Source organism: Solenopsis invicta, chromosome 1, assembly GCF_016802725.1.
Source record: "Solenopsis invicta isolate M01_SB chromosome 1, UNIL_Sinv_3.0, whole genome shotgun sequence".
NCBI lineage: Eukaryota > Metazoa > Arthropoda > Insecta > Hymenoptera > Formicidae > Solenopsis > Solenopsis invicta.
The window spans coordinates 11,646,130-11,671,500 of NC_052664.1; the positions used below are offsets into that span (position 1 = coordinate 11,646,130).

Consider the following 25,371-nt stretch of genomic DNA (forward strand, 5'->3'; position numbering starts at 1 on the left):
AAAGTTGCCGTGGAAACTTTCGTCCTTGCGTCTTTATGTGACAAACAAATTACGAACAAAAATCGAATCAAGAACAGGTATTTACTGCACTGGATAAAATATTATTATAAACCGCCATTTTCGAAGGAAATGTATCCGATATAATAATAATTACTATTATTTTTATTATTTTATTATTTACATAATGATAATTGCGTTTTTCTTTAAAAAATTCTGATACATAACTGTTAAAACCTAATATCAAAATTTAATACATCATATCAAATTATTATGAAATTATATAAACGTGTTATTATTTCACCGTATAATAAATGACGGTTTGTATTATCTGAGTAAATTGAACGTTTAATCAATTGTATCAAGTGTATTATATAATCAACAGTATAATTATCAAGTATATCACTTAATAGTGATCTCTCTGAGAAAGGAACGCCATATTTATTTTCGCGAAAGAACAGTGAACAATAAAATGGTTAGAAAAACAATTGAAAAAGTTAGGTAGAAAAAGATAAAAAAGACAACAGGGGGAAAAACAAAGAAAATCCTCGAATTGTTCACCAATGTTTAGGTAGCTGTCGGTTAATAGATTTTTCCCGGACACGATCTATTTTTATTCGCGGCGATGGCAGCAGTTGACATTTATTCGACATAGACGTACTATGTTCAATAAAGTATCACGGTCCTGCGGCGCGGTCAACTTTGGCTACTCGCGCAATGTGCGCCGGTAACTTCATTTACAAATTATACCGTACGCGTACATTCTCGCGATTAATATGCAACGACTTCGCGCGCGAGGCGGGCGAGCCGAGAAGAGCGGAATAAAGTGGGAGGAAGCAGAGGGGAAAATCGCTGGGTAGACGATATGAATGGTTCATTTCGCGTGGACGGCTAATATTTCGTCCGGTCTGCGGGGGAAACGTCCTGTGGAGGAGACTCTCGTTTCTCTCTTCTTTCTCTCTATCTCGTCTTTCTTCTCTTCACCTCTTTTTCTCCTCCTCCTCCTCCTCCTCCTCCTCCTCCTCCTCCTCCTCCTCTTTCTCCTCTCGCCACGCTCCGTCTGACACAATTTAACCGCATTTTACCGCTCACACGCGTGTTTGTTCGACATTATAGCGACCACGTCGCTGTTTACCGTTCGCGTGCATCCCGCCGATATTTTTTATGGCTTGAATTTCATACGTCGCACACTTCATCCCCGACGTGCGGCTCCCATCACCACCCGGGACGGTTTTTTTAACTACTGCGATCTCGAGTGATGTTTGCACGTTATTTTTTTCTCTCCCCTTTTACACGTCCCGCGCATCCCATCGCTGTACAAATTCTTCAGATATAAATATTTGGATGCTGTGCTTATATACAGCTCTTTCGGTTTTGCTCATACTTACATATTTTTTTTTAACCCTGGCCAAAAATATTAAGCACCGTATATATATATATATATATTTATATATATATTTTTTATATATTTTTAATTGAAAGGATTTAAACAGAAATTAAAAATTTTTTTTGCTTCAAGAAACTTTTCAACTTGTGTATAATGTCAGCAATATGAAATATAATACAGATAAAAACATTTTAGAACGGGAAAAACAACGGATGCCTAATAATTTTACCCAAGGCTGTATCTACACAAATTTGGATGTAAATCTTGACTGAAATTTTGAATATTCAACTGTAGAGACCGTTTTTGCTATTAGGTACTCTGTGCCTAAATAAAGCGATGTGATTTTCTACGAATGATTTGTGGACACGACGATACTTAAATTTATCACGCTCCCGTGCGACCACATATGTCCATCATGCTCTTCTTTTATTTTCATATAACTGCGCGTCCGACCATCGTAGATTGATTAATTGTTTGTGTTGTTTCTATGAAAAGTGCGAGCGATGCGTTGGAACATATCGATTCGCCGAGGGATGACCGATATCACGTTTAGCAGGAAATTTTTTTTCTCCGCTCCGATGGACCGTCCGACTGCGATTCGGATGCATTTTTGATTTTCTCGGGAGCCGCGCGGTGTCACGCACGAAACACATCGCCGTATCGAAATTCGTGTAACGGCATTTTATCTCGACGCAATTCATTATCGTGCGCCGAAGCACCGCTAATTAAACTTAATCTTGTGACGGTTAACCGGATATGATGTATCCACTTGCGTTGCTGCATGTGTATTCCATGCGATTTTGTATATTTCATACGATGCGTTATTTAGCGCTTTTTATTTCGCCATTGCTAAAAATAGGTGATTAAATTAGCGAATCCCCTGATTATTTACTTCCAATAAAGAGAGACGATTTATCTCCCGTGTAATGTGAACGTAACGATTTTATCTTTGATACACATGCCATAATAGCTTGGTAGCTAAATATATGTTTTATTTAAAACTCTTATTGTTATTTAAAGCAAGTTTGTCGTCCCTTCGTACAAAACACACTCAATCTTGGTAAAAAAGGAAGTTGTGTTTAAATCCTCTTTTTTTCTACTGATATTTGTAAAAAAAATCTACTCTAGCTCCGATTTAACGAGTTCCATTATAACCATACATTTTATAATATTTAGAGATGACAGAGACATTTCGGTCGACATATTTGTAAGAAATCTATCGTAGTGTGACTTCCACGCAGCGTACGGATTTAATAGGCAAACGTGAAACTTTCTCCTTCTTTCTCTTTCACCCTCCCGTTTCGAATCACACGTAACGTCAAGTCACGTCGCGGGGAAAAAATGTTTTTTATGTACCGGAGTCGGGCTTGTCCCGCGGGAAATGTTACGCGCGTGACACAACCGAACCTGCGAAATTACTTTTTGAAATCCCCGTCTATCCTTGCAGCCTTTCCCTCGGCGCTTCCTAATACCTCAAAAGAGCTTAACTCCTTCTTAGGACAGGATGTAAGGTCTGGTTAAAATTTCACGAAACTTTCTTGGAACTGTACTTATGTGCTTCTTAGCTGCTGTTTAAAGTTGGATGTGTTTATCACGATATCTTTATAAAATATACCTTACATCCAAAGTTGTCTCTCTTGGACTTCCACAAGAAAGAACGAGCGATTGTTACTGTAATCTCCCCCCCCCCCTTCTCTCTTCATCATGCATAGATTTTGTGTCTAGTAAGTAAATAGAGTGTGCACTATCGGGAAAAACCGAGAAAACCTGGAATTTGTAGTTCATTTTTCTTTTATCCATGAAAATCATGGTCTTCCATGGAATTTTATTAAAACTTCAGGGAAATTTTTGGAATTTACTTTTAAATTTAAATTTTATCTTTCTTTCTGGTAAAATTATTACTTTTATCGTTATCTGATTTTTAATAAAATGTCGACAATTGTTTTACAATAAATATACACATTCATTCGCGTGCATTCTTGTGCGACTTGCGAATTTTTATTAAAAATTACTGAAAATAAAAGACATTACATTGTTCTACATTAGCGTTAATCTCACTGACAATGAGAAAAATGGTTTTATTATTTAATCAACAGACATATATGATAGAGTGCATTTTGGTGAAAATTAAACAGGATTTCTAATTATTATAATAAGACTCGAGATTTTTTATAATTAAAACGTTTAAAAGATTTTATTATAATCCTAATATTTCCTAATTTACTTCCTAAAAGATTTTTAATTTGTTCGTTTTTGAACAAACATATTAAATCTATCAGATTTTTAATTAATGCAACAAAATATTTTTTTTGTGTACGCTTTGTATTCTGTACTTTCAGCGAATTCGATTATGTGGACAAATCGTTACATGCCATTTAGTTGATATTATTTTTTTTTTTAATATCTACTTTTTCAAATTTAATATTCAAAACTCAAGTAACTTTTCTTTGTATAATTAAGGAACTTAAAATAAATACTAAAATTATGATAAAATAAAGTTTTTCTGAAACTGCATTAAAAAAATTCTCTAACTTTCGTGGAATTTGAAATCAAATTTCTGGAAAACCGGGAATTTTTAGGGAATTTTTTGTTTGCAAAATTTGAGTACACACCCTGTTAAAAATTAACAATTTTATTAAATTTTAATTAAAATTTTTGTAATTTGCTTGACCAAACAAAATTTTTTTATTATTACACAAAAATAACTTTTATTTTCTTATTTTTGTGTTTGATTGGATATTGAATTATTAATTATTAAATAAATTTTTATTAATATTTTATTAAGCTAATCAACTTTTTCGTCAGTAGCGTCAGTTAAACGCGACATTAATTAAATAAACGGCGAGCGCGAGTGCAATTACAGAAAAAAAAAGAGAAAAGAAACGCCTAGTACACGTGGAGCGGGATCGTTTTGAAAAGTGGACTTTATTTCACTCTGTGTGCCCGCGAGAAGTACCTGTTAATATCATTACGGAAGGACGACGATGGATCGTGATGGCGTAGCGAGTGGTCGGGAATTGAGATGGAAGTCGCGCGCGTTGCGTGTCGTTGGTTGCGCTTTTATTTCGGTGAGAAGTCGCTGAAAGGCGGTTGTTAACATTTCCCCAACTTTCCCGTGAATAGATGCAGCCTCGCATTGTTCCGCCCGATGCGCCGCTCCGTGCCGCCGAAAATTGAAGCACGTTTCGGCTGCAGCGCTACGTGATGCGCGCGGTCTGCCGTTTTCTCGCCAGAATACACGGCGCGAAATAGGAGGTATACCCGGGGCACAAATCAACCGAATACAAACGTATTCGCGCGTCTCGCGTTCCGACCCGAACGCGCCCCGTTGAGTTCGCTCCTTCCAAAACGAACTTTTTCCTTCGCACCTACGTCGCGAGCGTGAATCTAATAAACCGTTGCGAAATACACGGGTCTTGGGACTCGCACTTTATATCTGCCGTATGCTATCACGTCTCGTGGATTTTTTTACGCGACAACATGCGAAATTACGTTTGTTCCCCTGCTTTGCTTCCCCTTTTCTTTCCTCGCGCTGACGCCTGTAACAATGTATGTGAAATTTCGACGGTTTGACGTTGTAGTTGCTCTGGGTGATTCTGATAAATGGATTGGGTTGTTATAGCTATTTTCTAAATTGAGATTAAAAAAAGAGAGTGGAAGAAAATCTTTCGCTGTTTAGTACAATTCTGTGATTATATTTCTTCAAACGTTGCTCCGCGCGCCGGTGCGCTTGCAAGATGCAATTCTGTACTTAAATTTAAAAAAAATGGAATTATAATTGTACGCTGCTGTTATTTTCTTAAATAAATTCTTGCAACTAGTCGGTCTAAAAAAACCTCATAAAAAGAATCCGATCGCTACTTCTTATTACAATAATATTTTTATACGCAAAATAAAATGAAACTCGATTTGCGCCAGAAAAACATATGACTGTATTTTAAACAAGTGTAGTTGCTTCTTGCAAATACATCGGTGCATTATTTAAAAAAATATATAATAGTAGATCATACTGTGCAGTGACAAGTTTTTTTTATTACTTCTTTTTTGAATTTTTAGAAAAAAGCTATAACCCTAGTTACTCTGTACATGGCGAATTACATTGGGAAACGACTTTTCAATTTACAGTTCTTACATTGATTGCAGTGGCAATGTAAAAGATTTTCGTTAAAACTGGTGCGCGAGAAATTTCAAGAGAAGGATTGATTCCCTTTGTTCTGTCTCTTCTTTTGCTTGACGGGAATTATTGAATTTTCGAGACACGTGTCATACGATTACGTAATATTACATATGTGTGCTCGAACCGAGTGGCTTATGTATTTTACACGAGGCTATTTCTTTCGTCTTCGTAGTACGAATATAGTGACGTAAAACTTTTTATATTACAGTGCGCAGACTTCGTCTTTGTTGCGGTTTTTTTGCGACACGTCTGTCTATCATATATGCTCGCAGTCTCGCTACTATTCGCCGTTCGAATACCGGTCGTGAATTTCGCCGACTCGTGTGTATTATTGGTTATAATGTTGCGCTACAGCGCGAAATTGGAAAAACATTTTCTGGCGGGCACGCGCGATACACGGGCGATTAATTAGGCGACGTCGTCGATTTCGATTCACGCATCTGTTTACTCTGGCCGTACGTTTCGGTTGCCGTGCGTAATTAGGCCAGTTGAAAACAAATTCTCGCTCGATTAAGCGCGGTCGTTAATGATGTACTTATAGCCATTACCGCAACAGATCGTGTACATATTTACTGCGGCACGGTGTTCCGAAAATGGTCATTTTTCAAAAAGGAGTCGTAATTTTAAAACATTTTAACGCAGATAATTGTGAAAACATCAATGCGTTCAAACGCGCAAGAAAATCTATTTAAATACCTCAGCATCAATTTTAATCATTGATAATGATAGCCACGATTTTGAAAAGGTATTGGTGACATTAAAATTGACGAAGGGAGTTGAGCGGTTTTATAAACAGTGGATCACTTAATCTTCCTTAGTTAGCGATCGATGGCTTCATAATCCCCTTCTTAACGTGAAGTCTTTTTCGGATTTAGTATGTCGAAGATGACTGGACGATTTATTGCACAGACGTAATAGAAAGCCGATCAAGATCGAAGGGAGGGGTGTGGGCGGAGCGGCATTCTCGTTGATGTCTGTGGGTTTTATTTTAAAAAATGGAGTAGGCTCTTAGCGAAAAAGGTCGAGTTCTCAAGTGAAGATGATAATAGACCGTACCTCGCGATATCAGAAGCAGCAACTCCGTGATCGTTTATCGTTACAGATTTATCAAATCTCCTTTATGAACCGAAATGTTTGAAGGAAAAAGATGTTCCCCCACAAACGATCGGGAATTCTACTGAGGTTCCATGATTAATGAACAAACTGCAGTGAAATTCTGTTACACTGAGTACACACGAAGCGAAATTTTCGCCATAATGAAGTTTGAATCCTCGTTCAATGTTTACACAATGTATAGGTAATGCGATTTAACGAGCAACTTTATTATAACATACCTTCGATATGATTTCGCCGAGTTTTCCGTAATTATTTTATTATTATTGAAGAAACTCTTTGTTTGTCAAATGGAAAAGAAATAGTAAGGATATTCGGTGTAACAAAGTAACGTACGTCAAGGAGCAAAGTGTGGCATATGCTAGAGTTAGTGAACAATAATAACACTGGTCGACAAAAATTCGACATTTTTTTGGCCTTGAAGTAACCGAAGTTGTCTCTGATAGATTTTGATGCGCTAATTACGAATCTGGCCGCGAAAATGTCATGTTGCGTCAAGTTTCAGAGATATTGTAACTTAAAGGTGCAAAAAATGAGGTTTTTGGCCATTTTCGAAGCCACGATTTATAAAATGTGTAACAATTTTTTTTCAGTATCCAGCTGGATGTCACATTAAAGTGTTATTCTTACCGTTTTCAACGCACATTTGATTGCTATAATCCAACTTTTTTTCGCTGAAATAGAGCAAATTAAATTTTTTCGTTTTTCTTTCTCTGGTCGTTGATTACGAATTTAACTTTCTTCGTAATCAGCGACGTAAAAAAAATCCTAGATACTAATTTTCGTGAAAATTGAAGAAATTTTGAGATTTTGATCCGCCATATTGGCCATTTTGAACTTTGAAAATCTGTCTTTAGATTCGTAATCAGTGAGTCGAAAAACGGATACAAATTTTCAACACGATCGGTTATAAAAACATACAAAAAACCCTGACACAAAAGGTTAAAAAACAAATTCAATTTGCTCTATCTCAGCGAAAAAAAGTCGAATCCAGCAATTGAATATGCGTTGGAAAGGGGTAATAACACTTTAATATAACATCCAATTGAATGCTGAAAAAAATAATGTTAAACATTTTATAAGTCGCTGAAAATGGCCAAAAACCACACTTTTCGTACCTTTAAGTTAGAATATCTCAAAAGCTTGACGTGTTACGACATTATCGCGGCCAGATTCGTAATCAGCGCATCAAAATCTATCAGAAACAAACTTTGTTTACCATAAAGCCAAAATAATGTAATTATTACTTTAAAAGCTTAGGTATATTATATTTTATGAAATTGTTATGATGGATTAATTAGATTTTGTGTTTTAGCGCGCAAACTCTAATATTACTTCGTAAATCAAGGAGAATGAAACATAGCGGTAATATGTACATTTAACGATTTAATAATCGTATATTGTTTGCGCCAAAGTTATTCTTGAGTTTTGCACAGATGGCCTTGCAAACTTCCATCATTACCATCAAGCGTCTGCGCTAGTTTCTCCCCTGTACGAGTTAGTTTGACGTCTTCGTCAATAACGATTTTCTCGATACCATATATGATCGTAATATGTTGCATTCGGGGGATAAACGTGGATAACCATTCCGTAAGATTTCAATATTACGTCGATGGGCCAATCGTTTGTCACGACCGTCGTTCGGCCGATTCCTCTTCTTCGACGTGATCCACGATTTCTCCTAAATGTTCTCTGTATCGTATCACGTGCGAACAAAACAAATTCCAAGTGACATTAAAACTTTAAGTGCTCGGTTTTAAATTGCATTTTGTTTTCATAATAACAAGCTTGTTTTGTCGCCGCGGCGGCGGCGGCGGCGTTGCCACCAGCATTTCAAGTTACTCTCGGAATTTCGTCACGAAGTATTCGAAGGTAATTTTACCATCTTGACTTCTTCCTCGTCTTACCTCTTAGAACTATCAAAAGTTACTCGATGTCAAGTGGAAGCTTCGAGGGAGCTTTCTTCCCTATCTCTTCACTTCCGAGTTTCGCGAAGGGCGATATCGCGCCGCCAGATAAGGGCGGCAAGAAGACGGGGAAGCGGAAGAACGAAAAGTAATGGAACAAGAAGTAAAACGTGGAAGAATGGTACGCAGAATTTCAGATGAAGTTGGAGAAAGAGCTGGGTGGGCCCGCGCGCTACTGCGATCGTGAATCATTAGTTTGTGAATTATGGTTAGGACAGTAACAACTATATGTGATTTGAAATTTTACGATGTGGAATGATACGCTGATAATTCTGCGCAATAAATTCTTGCACTTGCGCCGCCGCGCCGGCACAGGTTTTGAGAGGAAATACGCTCGAAAGCGCGCAAACGTTTTGAGATCTTGTTTGAGACCTTTTGTCATTATATCGTGGAGAAATCTTCGACGGTAGTCTGCATATATTTGCTGTTTGGACGCTTCTATGAATGAATAAACGCGACGAAAGGGCGGAACGTGCACGGAGTTGCACTACTGACCGACTGACCCAGATGTTTCTCTGCATTATGAAGGAAAAATATCTGAATCTGTTTTAAAGTCGTATTCATAAGGGTTCTTAATTAACTCGGATAAACCTCGTAAAGAAGAATACCGCAAGGAAATCTTTTACGCTACAGGTGTTAAGTGGAGTTCTAATTAATTAATCTCTTATTGCGTGTAATTACGAACATTATTACTCTTTCAGTTTTGTAGTTTGGCAAGCGGTGGTAATAAGGGTTATTTACATTACGCCATTTGAGCGCGTAGTAACTTTACATAGATTATCTGGTTTTAAAATTTTAAATATTGCGGAAAATGTACGGTATTATGTTGTTATTTATCACGTATTGTAATGGAGATATTATTTTCTCCACAATAATATGTATGTACGTGCGAATTGATTTAATAATTTATTATTATATTATGTTAAAATATTCCACGCTATAAAATTAATGAATTGAAAATGAAAATGCCACAAATATTCCGTGCGAAAATAAATTAATCTGAAGCGCACTGACGTGACGTGACGAGTTTCCGCGAAAGGGATCCATTAAGAAATTACGAGCGTCAATATAATATTTATTTTTAACCATGCAAAACAAGTGGAACATCCAGTTTCTGCCAGTGAAAATCCGCGAATGATGACTTTCGTTCGGCGGGAGGGGCGAGAAGGCGCGCGCGTTGGCGGTTTCACATAGGATAGCTAGGGAAGGTATGACCGCGCGAAAGCAAGAGCGAGTGGAAGAGAAAAGCCGACTATTAGATACTAGCTGCCGCAAAACTTAAGGGAACTTATGAAAGTGGGATCGGGTTCGAGCGCTACGGCGAGACATGCCGGCACAGGCACCTCGAGAGCTCCTCCCTTTCTGCTACTCCACCCCCGGGTCGTCTGTGTCTTTTGTTCCTTTTTTCGCGTCGCGGGGAGAAGGGAAGAACAAACGGCCAAGTAGGATATACGAAACATATTAGACTCTACGGCACGTCCGCGAATTGGCCGGCAAGTTTCTTGCTTTTTTTTTCTCTCTTCGTCGTTTCTCTCTCCTTCAGCTCGGCGACATTAACCCGTATCCTTCGTTCTTCTCTTCGGAGACAAGGAGGGCGTAGAGCGAATTGTCGCGAAAGCGAGACGGGCGTGGCCGAGGCGCGTCGAGTCTCCTCGCGAAATTGAGCCATCGAAAAAGTTTAGAAATCGTGCTTTGAATTCCGGATGTCTCTCTCTCTCTCTCTCTTTCTCTTAGATCCGGTCACTTTTCCGCGGCTGTACATATGGTATTAATTTACGGGTCGCAGCGACGAAGGTAGAATAATTCGTACGATCGTTAACGTCTTCGGATTGTTCTCTTCCCTAGGTCTTTCCGGGTTTTCTTTTTCCTCCACAGCTCATCTTTCCATTTTCTCTCTTGCCGCGAGAATGCGTTTAAGGAACGAAGCGGATAATGAGGCACGAAGTCGGCTGGAGCGATCTGGAGTATCTTGAACTGTTGACGACGTTGACGGTTCGCGATACCGGGAATTGGAACCATCCGCCGTCGTAGCCCGGGCGAAAGACACGCCGAGTGACAATCCTATTAGCGAGTAGGCAGCCGGCAAAATAGCTTTCGAGATAATAAAACGTTGGCGTGGATGGCTTTCACGGCCGATGCTTCAGGCCGTGGTACAACCGCTATTGCCGCCGCCCTAAAAATGGAAATAAAACCACTTTATATTATTCCTAAACATCCTCTTAAACGTTTCTTGAGTCAATGTTAAAACCTACTGGCGCACGTAGATTTTGCATACGCCGGCTAAATATTGCATTGTGAGACGTTTTAACGATTATTAAATCTAATGCTCGATTTTTTATGACTATGTTTGTATCCACTTGAAACATTGAAAAATTGTTCACCGAAAAACAGAGAATGGTTTCAGTGGTACAACTATATCAATCAGTGATATGTGCACTGTCTTTCAGTGACAATACACTGATTCTTGTCAGTGAGAGTTTTTATCACTGAAAAACAGCGAATAGTCACTGATCACAATTATAACACTGCAAATCAGTAAGATCTCATTGATTCAGATTTAGAGATTATGTACAATCTAGTATTAATTTTATTAATTTAACAGTGTTAGTGAAACAAATAACTTTTTATTAGATCAATACATGACGTATTTGTTTTATTAATATTATTATTGAATTAGTAGATTATTTTCAATTATATATACATATAGATGCTGCAATGCAACGTTACTTTTTTGTCGAAGTATAAATTGTGATTCTTCGCGTAAAAGTGACTGTATTTATAATAATAATAATAACTCGGAATTTGTGATTATTTTCGCGAGTAATATTTATTCGAACATATTTAGGTTTGATAAAAGCTACATAATCTGTAACTTCTACATTCAATTGCAAATCGCGTGCGTGACATGCGGAAAATAGAGATTCAAAGGTTGATGAATTAAATTCCATTGAAAAATGTTTATCATGCAGCAATCAAGGCGCTTTTGACAATTATTACGACATAATTACGCGGATTTCGATGCACCTATGCGAATTGTTGAACACAAAACAGAAAAAATTCGCGACACATCGGCAAAGCGGGGATTGGTAGTCCCCTTTCTTTATCTCTCGCGGGGGGGGGAGGAGGCGCAATAAAATTTAAAAATATATACCTTTCGAAATAAAATAAAATGGTAAACGTAGCGTGAAACGGCTTGTCCGTTATATAGCGTCGCTGTGCAACGGCAGCAGTACCACAGGCGCGATAGAGCGGCCACGTCTCTTCCTCCTTTGCGAAATACATTTTCAGTATTACGCTCGAGCATTCTCCTTCGCCGTTTCTCCTGGTGCACAGTCGAACCTGCGCTTCCGTTCTTACGCTCCGCGTCCTTCTTCGCGCTGTCCTTTTGCGTTTTGTGCCACCGAATCCTCTTCCTCGCTATTGAATTTTCATACGTTCGCGCGATTTATAACACCGGTCAAGCCCGACGCGATTCTTCGTCACTCTTTCGACGACTATAAATTTAGGAATCACTATGATAAAATGTACGGCCAGAAAATCGGACGACAGATGAATTATTTTACGTGTGTTCGTACGCTCGATTGAGAATCCATCCACTCATTGGGAATACATTAACTCTTCGTGGTCATCTCTTGAAAGTTCTGTAATGGTCACAGGGGCAAAATGACATCGGCACATTTTATCGATTGTCGTAATCGTACAGTTCTTATTTTTTAGAAGTTAAACAAATTACTGAACATATTTTAAACATATTTTAGAACGTAAACATACCACAGCTTTGTGAATATTTTAATTGTAACGTATTTAAAAAAATCGCAAAAGTAAATGTTTTTGAAATATGAATTTTACTGAAAAAATCATAACTTTTTAAAATTTTTAATTTTTAGATAAAAATTTATGGCTACGCTCTACAGATGTGATGCTTTCAGAGAAAAGTAGTACAATTTGCGTTCCAAAAAGGAATTTATTTAGTACAAGAAAAAAAGAGTGTGGAACTATTTTATATTTAGTACAGAAATACGATTGTTATTCTAATGCTTGCTTGTATTATACTATAATTATGAAATAGTACGTAAGCAATAGAAAAATTAAATCTAAACGTATCAGAGCCTCACTTTTTTGGAATCTAGTGGACCCCGGGTGAGCGCGAAGGGTTAAAGTAAAATGAATTTGGCAACATAAAAGACGAAAACCAGGAAGTACAAAGTACGAGGAGTAAGCTTAAAAAAATTGTGCTCCAACAAATGTTTTTAATCATCTTCACGTTTACAGTTTGATATTTCAGAACGTTTGATAAAGGGGTGATGTTTATAAAATTCACTTTGCAACATGTTCAATTTGATTTAGGTTGCTTTGCCACGAGGTCATCTTTTCTCACATTATTCTACCATTATCTTTACCTCCGACATATATCCTGTTTGCGATATTACAGCTCTTTATTTATTCTTGTTAGCTGTTCTCTGTTTCTGTGAACGAAGATGAAATCTCATTTGATAACATCTCTTATATTTGCGCGTGTAGGTCATCATCTCATGACTTTTTTGTTTCTTTCCGCGGATTCTATCTCATGTAGTTGCTTTATTTTACCTCCTTCCTTATCTTTCTGCTGCTGCTTTTCGTTTCCGTTTTATGAATGAACGCATCCTCTCGCATAGATTTTAACTTTTCGCCTTCTCTCATTCGCGCATATATTTCGCTCGCTCTTTCTCGCCCGTTTTTCAATCTTCTTCCGTTCCCTTTTTCATTCTACTTGACGCCACTTTTGCCCTCGTACGCCGTGCTTAGTGACTTCTCTCACTTTCTTCTCGCCATCTCCCAACCCCGTAGAATCCCCGTACTCTTTTATTTCCGTCGCCTTCATTTTTCCTTCTCGTTCGACGCTTACGCCGCTCTTTGTCCATTCCGCGTTGTTCGCGCCGTCGCCGTCGCTTCCTTTATTGTATTTGTTCCCCGGTGTCCTCCTCCCTGCTGCCGTGTAGCGGGTGCCGCGACTCCGATACCTCTCCAGGTTTTCTACGCACGTAAACGCGCCGCGTTCTCTTATTTTTCTCGGCTCCCTTTTTCTCGCGTTCGTCCTGCAGCGTTCGTCGCGCGCGAGCGCTCGCGCGATCCGCCGCCGCGTCGCGCCGCGCCCCGCCACCCGCTACGTGACATTTTCCGTTTTCCTTTTCGGTATGTACGCTCGGTATCCGATACGTGATCCGTTCTACCTTGTCTTGATATTGTCCTTTTCTGCCGCGCAAAGTGCATTCTTCGGGCGTCTCCCGTTTTCGCACCGTTTTTCCTTTCCCGTCGCGTTTACTCCTCCGCGTGCGCACCTCCTTCCCCTCTTTATTCCCTTTCTCCTCAAATTCCTGGCACTTCGTTACTTCGCCGATGGGAGATCCTCGAAAATACGATACGCTCGATTCCCTCCCATTACCCGCGTTAATTCGGGTACGCAGCCAGCGAGCGGAGAACCGCAAGATCGTCGGGCCCGGCAAACGGCTATGGCCGCTGCTCGTTGGAGCGCGAATCCCCAGTCAAACAATATTCAACTAAATTTCTGTAAATTCGCCATTCTGACCGAAATGGCTGGATCGTTACTATGGGAATTCAAGGTGTTATATGATAGTCTTAACTGCGCCCGAAATCAAAGGACAGCTACTACATATATACGGAAGTCCCTGCGGACTATATAATCTGCTTCACCTTTTATCATCGTACATACCTGCTTCCTATCCTCGCAGCTGCGATATATAAATAGGGTAAGGTTGTCGAAATCGCACCACTTTTGACATGAAGACTTATAAGACTAAGAAATTGCGAGGAATATTTTTACAACGTTTCTTTTTTCATATTTATTCTTTTCGGAATGGCAACAAAGTTGCGATTTTTCTTTAAGTACACTGAGAAAAAAAATTGGTTGAAAAATTGAAATATTTAGTCCGATACGCACGACTAAATATTGAGTTGATTTAATTGATTCTTAGTTAAAAAATTGGAATGGTTAATATAAATGAATTACATCTTATTTCGTGCAACTAAATAATTGTTGAATCAACCCAATGTTTAGTTGTGCGTATCGGACTAAATATTTTAGTTTTTCAACCAATTTTTTTTCTCAGTGTATTAATAACAAAATTTCTATTGTTCTCAACGCGTGGAGTTCAATAAAGGATGATGATAATGTTACGTAGTTTCTAAATAATTCCACAAAGAGTGTGCTGTACCTACAAGTGCTGTAGTTGAGTTTATCCCCAAGTGGTGCGATATCGGCAGCCTTACCCTACGTCTAGGTGGAGTTCAATTTCATCTTTTTATGCGATTAAAGATGGCCGCTTGGATTTTATTTCAGCGATTTAACAGTTGGATACTTGGTCGTAAAAATACATTTATACATTACATATTAACTTAAAAATTCCTTTAAACTCTCGAGAGGTGTTAGAAGAAAGGAGAAAAATAGCGTTCAGAAACTTCACTCGTACGTTGCCGGAGATAAAATAAGAACAAGTGCGCGGTAATCGACACGGATGAGGGCCGGGGTCGTGAATTATTGCGCTCGGATCGATTCGAGGATTTTCGAGTGAGAGGGATGCGAGGTGAGCAAAGAAAAAAAAGAGGAGAAGAGTGAGTAAAATGGCGAGGATGGCGGAAGCTGAGGAAGCTGAGGAAGGCGAGGAAGAATCCGCTCGGCCGCTAACGGACCGGGAAACAAGACTGCAGGCCTTAACTTTCGTTACAGCACGCCGCTGGGAATTTATTATTCCGCGTACGAAAGGGGCGGCTCTTGCGTAACCCACGTCCACTTTAATGCAATTACCGCCTCGTGCCAGGCTTGCAGGGGCCTGGAAAGACAGCAGGGGCAGGAAAGGGGGCGAAGGGGGGAAGAGCGGAGATCCACGAAGGATTCTTTGTGCGCCTTCGTTTCTTTGTTCTCGCGCGGGGATTTTTCCACGATGCCGCCAGCGCGTCGCTCGCGAGCGCACTTTGACCTCACCTTATCGCAGTCAGGTCGTGCGAGGAATCTGCGCCCTCCGCCGACATGGTAATTAAATTTAAATAAGGGACTGATGAGAGAGGAAAAGTCGACTTGATGAAGACTCGGAATGGCCGATGTGGATAAGCTGCGAAGGAGCGGATTGAAGTGGCGACGCGAGTGGACGGGGAAGAGATTTGAAAAATGCCAGGGGCGACCGCTCGCCACTCGCATTCCTGCTTCCTCCCGTTTTTCGAGAACCAAGAAAACACGGAAAGCGAAGGAGGACAGAATTTCTTCAGACTTCCGCCGTGCATTTTTGCCATTTTCGTAGACCTTGTCAATTGGTTTACCCCTCTGCGTCGCCTTTTGATGGTTACTGTGTGGCCGGGAAGTCGTATCGCTTGAAGTGCGTCGCAATTTAAATAAAGAGCGCGTCTCTCTCGGCGGAAAGAGTCGCGAGACGAAGGGAAACAGAGTTACGAATGGTTCGTCCGTAAAGACATCTCGAGGGAATTAGGACGCTGATGCGGAGTGACGGAAGAAAGAGATTATCCCGAGTCAACTCGCCGGAATCCTGTTCCATTTAACGTAATTACTACTTAGCCATGAGATAGAGAATAGCGCGCAGGAGTCGTGACTTTTTCGTGATGTTCCGCGGAATCTCTTCATTCAGAATTTCGTTCGTTGCGCGCTTGTACGTCAAGCCGCGTAATACGAAGCTACCGTGAGAATTGCGGAGTTAAGTAAATACCGAAGAAAGCCGAATTGGAGAGGAATCGAACTGTTTAAGATAGTTGAGCGTGGCAGCGGCGACGGCGAGAACGGCAAGACTGCTAAATGGAGCAGCCGGGGGCCGCTTTCGAGCTTTCGTGTAAAGCGGAATTCTAATTGCGAGGGATCAGATGGATCGAGTTTAGTTTCGAGCACGTCTGCTTTAACGCGATTAGCCTCGCGCGGAAAAGTAGAAGGGAAAAAAAAGGGAGGGCGCGAGTTTCGTTGCTCTTCTTTGATCCCTACGTTTGTTTCGCCACCTTGTTTTTCGCGTCCCTTTGTCGACTTCCGTCGAACCGAGGGGCTGTCGCATGCCTGACCGTCACGCTCGTGCGGTCAGGCGGAAGTCCAAATACGATTTATAATGCGTGATTCTTTAGGTACAGCTGTTGTTAGTTCTTCATGGATCTCTTTATAAATAATTGTAGAAACGGACGCATGTAAAAATAAGAATGCTTCAGCATTCCTTGCTTCGTACGTGTAATACGGATATAGAATATTTAAATTATTCGTAATAGATCAGTGCGGACTCTCGATATTAAAAAGGATTGAATGGGAAGTGAGAATGATGACGCTATTCTTGGTGCGCATACAAATGTTGTATTTGGGTATTTCTTTTTTTAACTTTCCTGAGACGTTTCGTACGTTGCAAATTATTTTCAGCTCTTTTCAGCGATCTTCTAGTAATGATGCACTTTATGCAATCCGCATTTGTTATGTCACTGGTTTCCTAATTTTTTAAATTTATAAAAATGAAATCTTTACTAGTCATTGCTGAATGCGAATCCATAATGGTAATAAACAACGTTAACAAGCTGACAGGTATTGCGCCAAACTTTCCAAACTCAAGTTAACTGTCGTGTAATTAGAGAATTTTATTTTATTCAGGTCAGCGGACGAATTGTTAAAATTATTATTTTATGCGTTATTTAACTTTACAATGCATAAACGGAGGCTCATGATTTTGTAATATAATTTTTTACATTACTATTGTTACAATTTATATACGTGACCGACTTTGATTCGAAGCCCATAGAAATTTCAAGACTTTCGTGACTGGTTGGAGAAAACTTACTTCTCTAGAACGACAGATTCTGCTTTTTCAATGCCGAACAATTACTCCAGTTTCACCATATTTGAAACGAACTCTTTACCAGTGTAAACTTGGGTCGAACCAACAGTAAGATTTACGTGATTACGTGATTACAAGGTGCGCGGATAATTGACGGACTTAACCATCTCTTCGTCGAGTAACTTTGCCCTAAGTAAAGGACCGAACTCCGCCTCCTACTCGTCGCTCCTTCATCCGTAAATTTGTTTCACCGCGTTGGCCAGCCTCCTCCTGCCTCCTGCCTCTCTCTGGTCAAACTTGAGATCAGAAAGAAGGAAATGTTGCGCAAGGGGTTCGGTCGCTTCGCCGACCAAGCAGGGAATTCAAATAAGAATCCGATGGAAAACGTGGGCGTTTTAAGGGAATAAGACGAGCTCGTGGAACGAGTCCACGGTGGAGAAGGATCCGGAGATAGGAGAGAAATTGGTAGGGTGGTGCTGGATGACGAGAGCAAAAAGTCGTCGGAGTCTACTGGCGACGACGACGACGACGACGACTCCGCCGCCACCACTGTCGCCGTTGCTGCTGGCTTGCTGGTGACTGCATTGCGCCGTCACGTCCCACGAGACTTTGGGGGTCCGTTCCAAGATGGTTCATTAGTTGTCGCAATGCAGGACCTCTCCTTGTACTTTCGCTTTCTTTCTCCCTCTCCCTCTATCTCTCTTTTTTTTCCACTCTTCGTCGTCTTTTTCTCCCGGGCCTCGACGCTCGGTTTTCCTTCCAGTTGGATCCTCCGGCGGGCCGCGCCGCCTTCTCTTCCGGCCTCACGAAACGCCGCGCTCCGACGACCCCCGACGGTCGAGACCCCGAAACTCCGGGAATAGCAACGAAGAAGGATATTTTGCTCAGTCAAGCGTGTCCGAGGATTTCCACGAAATCCCTGTTTCGGATGCATCGAGTTCCTCTCTCCGGGGCAAGGGTTCCTCCGTATCTCCTATCGGCGTCCTCTTCTTCGCCTTCCGCGTTCACCTCGCCGCGTCCTCCGACCTTTCTCCTTCCTCTGCCATTCGCCTGGCGGTATATGTCCTTGTTCGACTATGTAAGCCGCGAAGCGCTATACGCACCTTCTTGTGTGGCTCCGAGGGATTACGAATTGCCGCAGCGTTGCAGTCGTTCCTCTCGCGAGCCCGATATCGAAACAATTCCGTGTGCCAAGTCGCGCGGAAGTACACTCAAAGACTCTATGATCGGGGCGAGATTCGATTCGCCTTCCCTTCTCTCACCCACGACGAGCGTTCCCGGCGGCATTGCGGCAAACAATATCTCGCGACGTTTCGCGAACCTGCAAGCCTCTTCGGACCATTCGTTCGCGTCGATACGATCCGATTCCTTTGGGCTGTACTTCGAGTTTTGAGGATTCTTTAAGGCAGTTTTGCTTTTCCAGACGCTCTGTTTGCTTCTTCGACGTCTCGTGTGTCGCGTCTAAAGTTTCGGGCTGCACCTGATCAGTGTCATCGAGCGAAGAAAAATGTCATTCATTTACGGCCGATCAAGTGAACGGCGATGTCGATTTTTTTTCCTCTTACAGGATTTTCAATGCAATATTTCTCAGTAGATTTCGCGCGTCAAAAATTTTTTTACGTTATTGCGTTATGTAATGCAATCGCCTTTGTGTCATCGCATTCTGTTAGATGTGAATAGTGATTGTGTCTGACTTGATTTTTATCACCGCGGCGGTGTGAAACACGCGTGAGACAAATATCGTGACATAAAAGGATTCGGCATCAAAGGTGCGGGAAGAACCGCGCTCGATACACAATAATTTGTGCGAGCAAACATTTCGACATGTACAAGTTTGTGTAACATTCGTCGTTCCGCGAATATGAAACGAAATTGATTGATAATGTAATTTTTTTAATACATTTGAGATACGTATTTTGAAATAAAAAATATAAAAAATAATTATTAGGTGTCGTGTTAGATTAGGAAATGTGTTATGCGTACATCTAAATAATATAATTTGTTGCAGAGAACATTGTTGTATAGCATTTATCAAGAGAGGAGTATTACACGAAATTTGTTAAAATGTCGCGCAATATGTATTTTTTACAAAATATATAACATGAAGTTTATTAGAACAGTTGATTTGTGGCTTCTCTATGCACTGAGAAAAGAGTTTGATAATAGTAAATATTGAATGAAATACTGCCAATTGCATATTTGCTTAATGCAACCAAGAATAATTTTACTTTTCTACACAGAAAAATGTCATTTTTCTAGTAAGAAAAGCGATTACTCAATCTTTAGTTTTCTTCTTTTAAGTAACGATTATCTTTGCAAAGAATATTTTTTTAATAATAATTTTAAAATACATTTATGATTTACTTGAAACAAATTTCTGTGTACGCACAGAAAAATATATATTTTAATTAAGTTTGAAATATTACTTATTTGAAATGTTTTATTAGTTTATTATAAACTTCAAATTTATTCGAAATATATTCGGAATCCTAGTAATTTTCCACTTCAATCAGGAATATTAAATTAAAACAAAAATTTAATTTACTTTTATTTTAACTTTTCTTCGATACAATTTTATAATATTCTTTGAAAGTGTATAAACTCTTTTTTTCAGTATAATAAATTTTTTTTAATTTGTGATAAGTATATTTTAAGACAATTATCAAATATTTTTTGTTAAGCTCAATCGTTACTTACGAGAAAAAAAAACATTCAGTAAACGCTCTTCTTAATAATAGAATTGATATTTTCTATGTGCCAAATTTGGTAATATTATTAGTACTTATTGTTAGTAAATATTTAGAAAAGTGAAATTATTTTTCATAATATTAATCAAATATTTAATTGGCATTATTCGATTCAACGTTTGGTAGCTGTCACCAAACTCTTTTTCGAGTAAATATGCAGCTTGCTTTCATAAAAACTCGTTTGCCCGGCAGTCTCTCGCGCTTCGATGCCCGTCCGTTTGAATTTGCGACGAAAGGAGCATCGGCTGTGGAAGTTACATTCGCACTTGATTAATACTTCCCTAAGTAAATGCGGATAGTGATTGGTTTTCGCTCTGGCTGTATCGCGTATTCCGTGCTGCGGCCCAATCTCTCTCTCGTTTCATCGCGATGTGTAGACGGCGCCCGCACGCGCGGCTAATAATAATATTAAGTTCGAGTGTACTCTTGGAAACGCGCGGGCGCCGAGAATCTGTGCAAACACGTAACTGGCTGCCGCGTTACGCCAGGTAAATCAAACAGACGATGGAAACGTGATAAGTCCGTTTCTCTTTCGCGCGACGCGACACGACGGGCTCCCGGCGCGACTCGATCTCGGATTCAAACCGACCTTCGAGTTAATCAAAACCCAAACGCCGTCCCGAGTCTCGGAAAGATTTCCCAACTTCGTCTCTCCTTGCTCTCCATTATCGTCCGAGTGTGGGAGACGAGCAAGGGGAAGATCACATCTCGTTTCACTTCCGCTTCTATCCTAGGTTTTTTTCTCGCATTTACACGGGCAAAAAGTAGTTTTGGTGATTCGGCAAGGCTATAGCTTGCTGAGCGAATTCAACGCCTATAACTAAAGAGATTCGATAATTTAACGAAAAAAATCATGTTTTGAAAAGCAATGAATGAATTGTTAGTGCAATCAGTTCTTTGCTACAATAAAAATTGCTAACGTTTTCTTCATTACTGCGGCGAAAGCACACGGAAAGAACGATTTACGCTGAATACAGATCTGAAAGTAATTTTGTTGTACCATCAAAATAATTATTATATGTGTTCAAGCAATGGTGCAAAAGTTTGCGATATTCCATCAACCAAGTGGTCCCAACATAATTATTTCGATGGCCTAACAAAATTACTTTCAGATCTGCATCCAGCTGAATTTTTAGATACTTCAGGTAAAACCGTTCTTTTCGTGCAGACGTCAGCTTATCTAGCAGTTTTGTTAAAAATTTTGTTAATTTATATATTCGATTGATTTTCGCAGAAAATTGTCTCGCTGTATTAACAAATTTGCTGTGCTATTTTAACGACTGTAATTAGTTAAAATCACCGATTTTATTCAGCTAAAAAACTTTGCTACTTTAACATAGAAAATTGACCGACCCAATATCACGGTTATGAATCTGCTGAATCAGTGAAGGTTCTTGGTTGTTTTAACAAATCCCATTTTTCCCGTGTAAATCTCGAATAAAGTCGTACTTTTTATCTTCCATCGCCGTATATCGATTACGGAAAAAGCAAGCTTTCGATGCATTTTTTGATGCATCTTGAAAATTTTATATTACCACAGAAGATACGTAGCGGAAATGAAATGTTCGCTTCGTCCGTTCCAGCGGTCAATTATTTGTTGACTCGGTCTGTATTTTATATCCTCCTTCCACACATTTGCTTTCTTCGCTTCACTTTTGCCTCGTTTTCTTCTTTGCTCGACGTGCTTCGTTGAACCAACACGTGCATTCTAGTCTCGTCCTGCATCGAAGTACCTCGCAAAGGGGACCTACTTAAAACTGACTCACGTGAATCCCGTACTCTTTTCGGAGGTGCACTCTCCTCCGTGTCCTTTTCCGTCGATCCTCGTACCTTCATGTCTCGTTCCTTTCCCTTGTCGCGTAATGAATCTTGCATTTGCTTCCTTCGCTCCAGCTAGCCTCATTCCATTCGTGAGTTTTCGGTACTTCTCTCTTTCTCTCTTCTTTTTTTTTCACCTACATAAACGTCGCGTCTTCATCTTACTTCGTGGAGTTACTCCCAGCTTTTTACTGCCCTTCGTATCCTCGTCGCCTTATTTCTTATCCTCGCCCCGCGTCTCTTTCTCCACGAGTCGCAGTTAAGTTAAACCGAGCGCAACAACCGGTCCTGCAGACGAAAAAGAGATTTCGTCGTTGTCTTTCTCGTCCTTCTTCCCCTATCCTCCTCCTCCTCTGCCTCCTTCTCCTCCTCCTCCTCCTCCTCCTCCGCCTCCTCCTCCTCCTCCTCATCCTCATCCTCCATCGTATATTCTATCTTTCTCTCTCATCTCTATAGCGCGATTGTGCGTGGTTCTGCGAAGGAACAACGTCGCCGCCGAGCCGGGCCAGAGCTCCTGTCTTAATCTTTCCTGGGACAATCGTCTCGGCGTGATAATTTAATCCGGGAGTTACGGAATTAAAAGTTTCCCGCTGAGCGACGCACGACCGAGGACACTGCCGTCCTGCTTCCTCTCAGTATTTTCCTCCTCGTTCGCTAAACTAGTGTCCGACGTTCTCCCCGCCCTCTCGTTTTTTCTTCTTTTTCTCTCTTTTTCTCTTTTTCTATATCTATCTCCCCCTCCCCCTCATCTCTTCTCTTCTATTCTTTCTCATTGTCCACGCATTCTCATTTCCCATTACTGCCTTGATTCTTCTTTTTCGCGAATGCAACGGACGAGAAGTATCTCGCGACGCGCGACCAGACTTCAGACTTAATTAATAAATTTGTCTCGCTTTGCCTAAATATTAGAATTGCTAATTTCCGTAAACAGCACGCTTCGTTGCAGCAGCCACTTACCTCTCTCTCTTTCTCTCCCGGTTTCTTTGAAGCCGTCTCTTCCTTTAACTTTTGCTTTCCCTTATTTGAGTTTTCTTTTATGTTGCATTTTCCGCTGTAAGTTTTGACCGTTGTGCACTCGATACAAAGAACTATAAAGAGGCAGCATGATAGAGAAAGAACTTCATGAAAAATAATGCACTAATTGTTGAGAATTTCTTAAAAATTTTCAACTTTTTCTCTATCAAATAACACGTAAGACCGTAAATATGCTTTAATAAATTTTTGAATTAATAACGTAGATCGTATGTTTAAAGAACAATGGAACTGAATTGTTCTGTAATGCGCGTGTATTTTGTAAATTGATAAAAATTGAATTAACATACCTATATACACTGTATGGAATTTTTATAATAAATTTTGTAATGGATTATGTGACGAAGAGAAATTTTTTTCGCAAAAACTCTCGTGAAAATTTATTGCGTTAATTTTTGCTTTTTAATACTATGAATTACAATAATTACATTTCAAATGAGATTTGCTACAGGAACTACTGACGTGAAATAAAATAAGAGAACTGATCTATTTACAATTAAATTTGATTCACAATAGCTGTTTAATGCATACATCTTTGTAGTTAACTCCTGACAATTTTATTAAGAAAAAATAAATTCTCTAAATTCTTTTAAACAATTATTATTCGAAATTAATATATTAGGATACTTTAAAGATGTTTTGGTTATATGTTAAAAGTAGCCAAACTTTAAAAACTGGAAGCTTCTTAAGTTTATTCTTAATTTTTTCTAATCAATGACAAATATTTGATCGCAAATGCGTTAATTTTGATCCTAAAACCAGGCCACAAAAAAGAAAACGACGAAAAGTTTAGTTTATAATGGTTTTTGCAGCTAAAATGACTATTTTGCTGCAGCTTTAGATAAATAATTTTTAAAGCAAGTGGATCCAAATGAGCTGTTGCAAGAATATTTATTATAATAGAATTTTATTAATACGTAAAAAATCTGATTTACGAGTAAGTCATGGTGCTACTCTCTCATCAAATTTGCAAATAAGTATAACAATCAAGAGCAAACAAAAAATTAAATAACTTTTAAACCAATAAGAGAAATATGCTTAAATTTTACACGAACACTCAAATGTAATAATAGAACGGTCTATAAAATTTTTAAATTTTTGGTAATATTTTGAGGCTTGTTACATTATGTTACATACATCTTTAATATCACGTAGAATTCAAATATTTTTACATGTGCCACAGTGTGCCAATAAAAATAAAATAACAAGTTAAAAGGGGGGTTAAATATGCTGCAAATTTATTCATTAATTTATGTTCCATGTTCTACATTGAGATTACGTCAATGCGATTTGCTATCATTAGACCGTACATATGCAATTTGACGAAGCTATTGCAATTCAGGAAATCGTCGGATAATGTCCTAATCAAGAGTATTCCGCACCAGCTCTGCTAGATTTCTCGTCCCGCGTCCTTGTTCGCGTTTAAACGAAGGCCGGCGCGATTAATCAAGCGACTAGAATTTCTAGTACGGACGATCTCGGCGCGTAATTTCTTCCTCGGTGGTCGGTGCGCGGCACAAACATTTTCCAACCTCTCGGCTCCTCGAAAAGAAGGGAGCACTAATTACGCACCGCCGACATCCGCCTCCGTCGACGACTCCCGGATTATTAATATTTACGACAATTCGCGGTGTTTCCCCCGGCCGGCACCTAACTGCGCGATATACCAGAAACTCGACGACTCTCATTTTTCCGACTATTTACTGCTGGCTGTTGGCTCGTTTTCGAGCCAGGTCGCGCGCGCGAGCGAGAGGAAGTGAGAAAGAGAGAGGGGGGGGAGAGAATGCAGTTATTAAAATAAAAAAGTATGATAAATAAGAACGCGAGCGGGGCGAGAGAGGGGATTATTAAAATAACAAATGCGTTGCATGAAAGCGGACGAGCTCGCCGCTTTTTTATCCGTTTGCTGGCATTTGTGCTTGTTTTTGCGCTTTACCTGAAAATATTGTCCGCTACACGCGCGCGAGAAAGTCCCTATCGGGGGGGGGGAAACAACGCACTATATTCTCAATTATGGGGGCGCAATAAATGATAATCATTTTTTTTTTTGGCACGGTGCGAAGAGGGAGGAAGTCTCTCCCACTCTTTCGGGCGAAACTTATCACGATCGAAGCTGAAAGAAAAATCTCGTGCGCGTAGAGATAATTATATATATATTTTTAATATCCTCCCCAACGTTATTAAGTTTTCAAAGCAATTAAGATCAAAGCTGTTGCGAGATCATTTCCCGAGGACTTTCGCAATGTTAATTAATGAGCTGCATCGACTCTGTAATCAGATGTATCTTCTGATTAGCGACACGACGCTCTCGTTGGCGTCGCCGTTCGTG

At 39.8% G+C, this 25,371-nt stretch overlaps 1 protein-coding gene across 13 annotated transcripts in view; it reads left to right on the forward strand.

The window, feature by feature from the left end:
- LOC105208036 (signal transducer and activator of transcription A) overlaps positions 1-25,371 on the forward strand; it is a 432,612-nt gene that overhangs the window by 278,815 nt on the left and 128,426 nt on the right. The gene's annotated exons all lie outside the window — the stretch shown is intronic.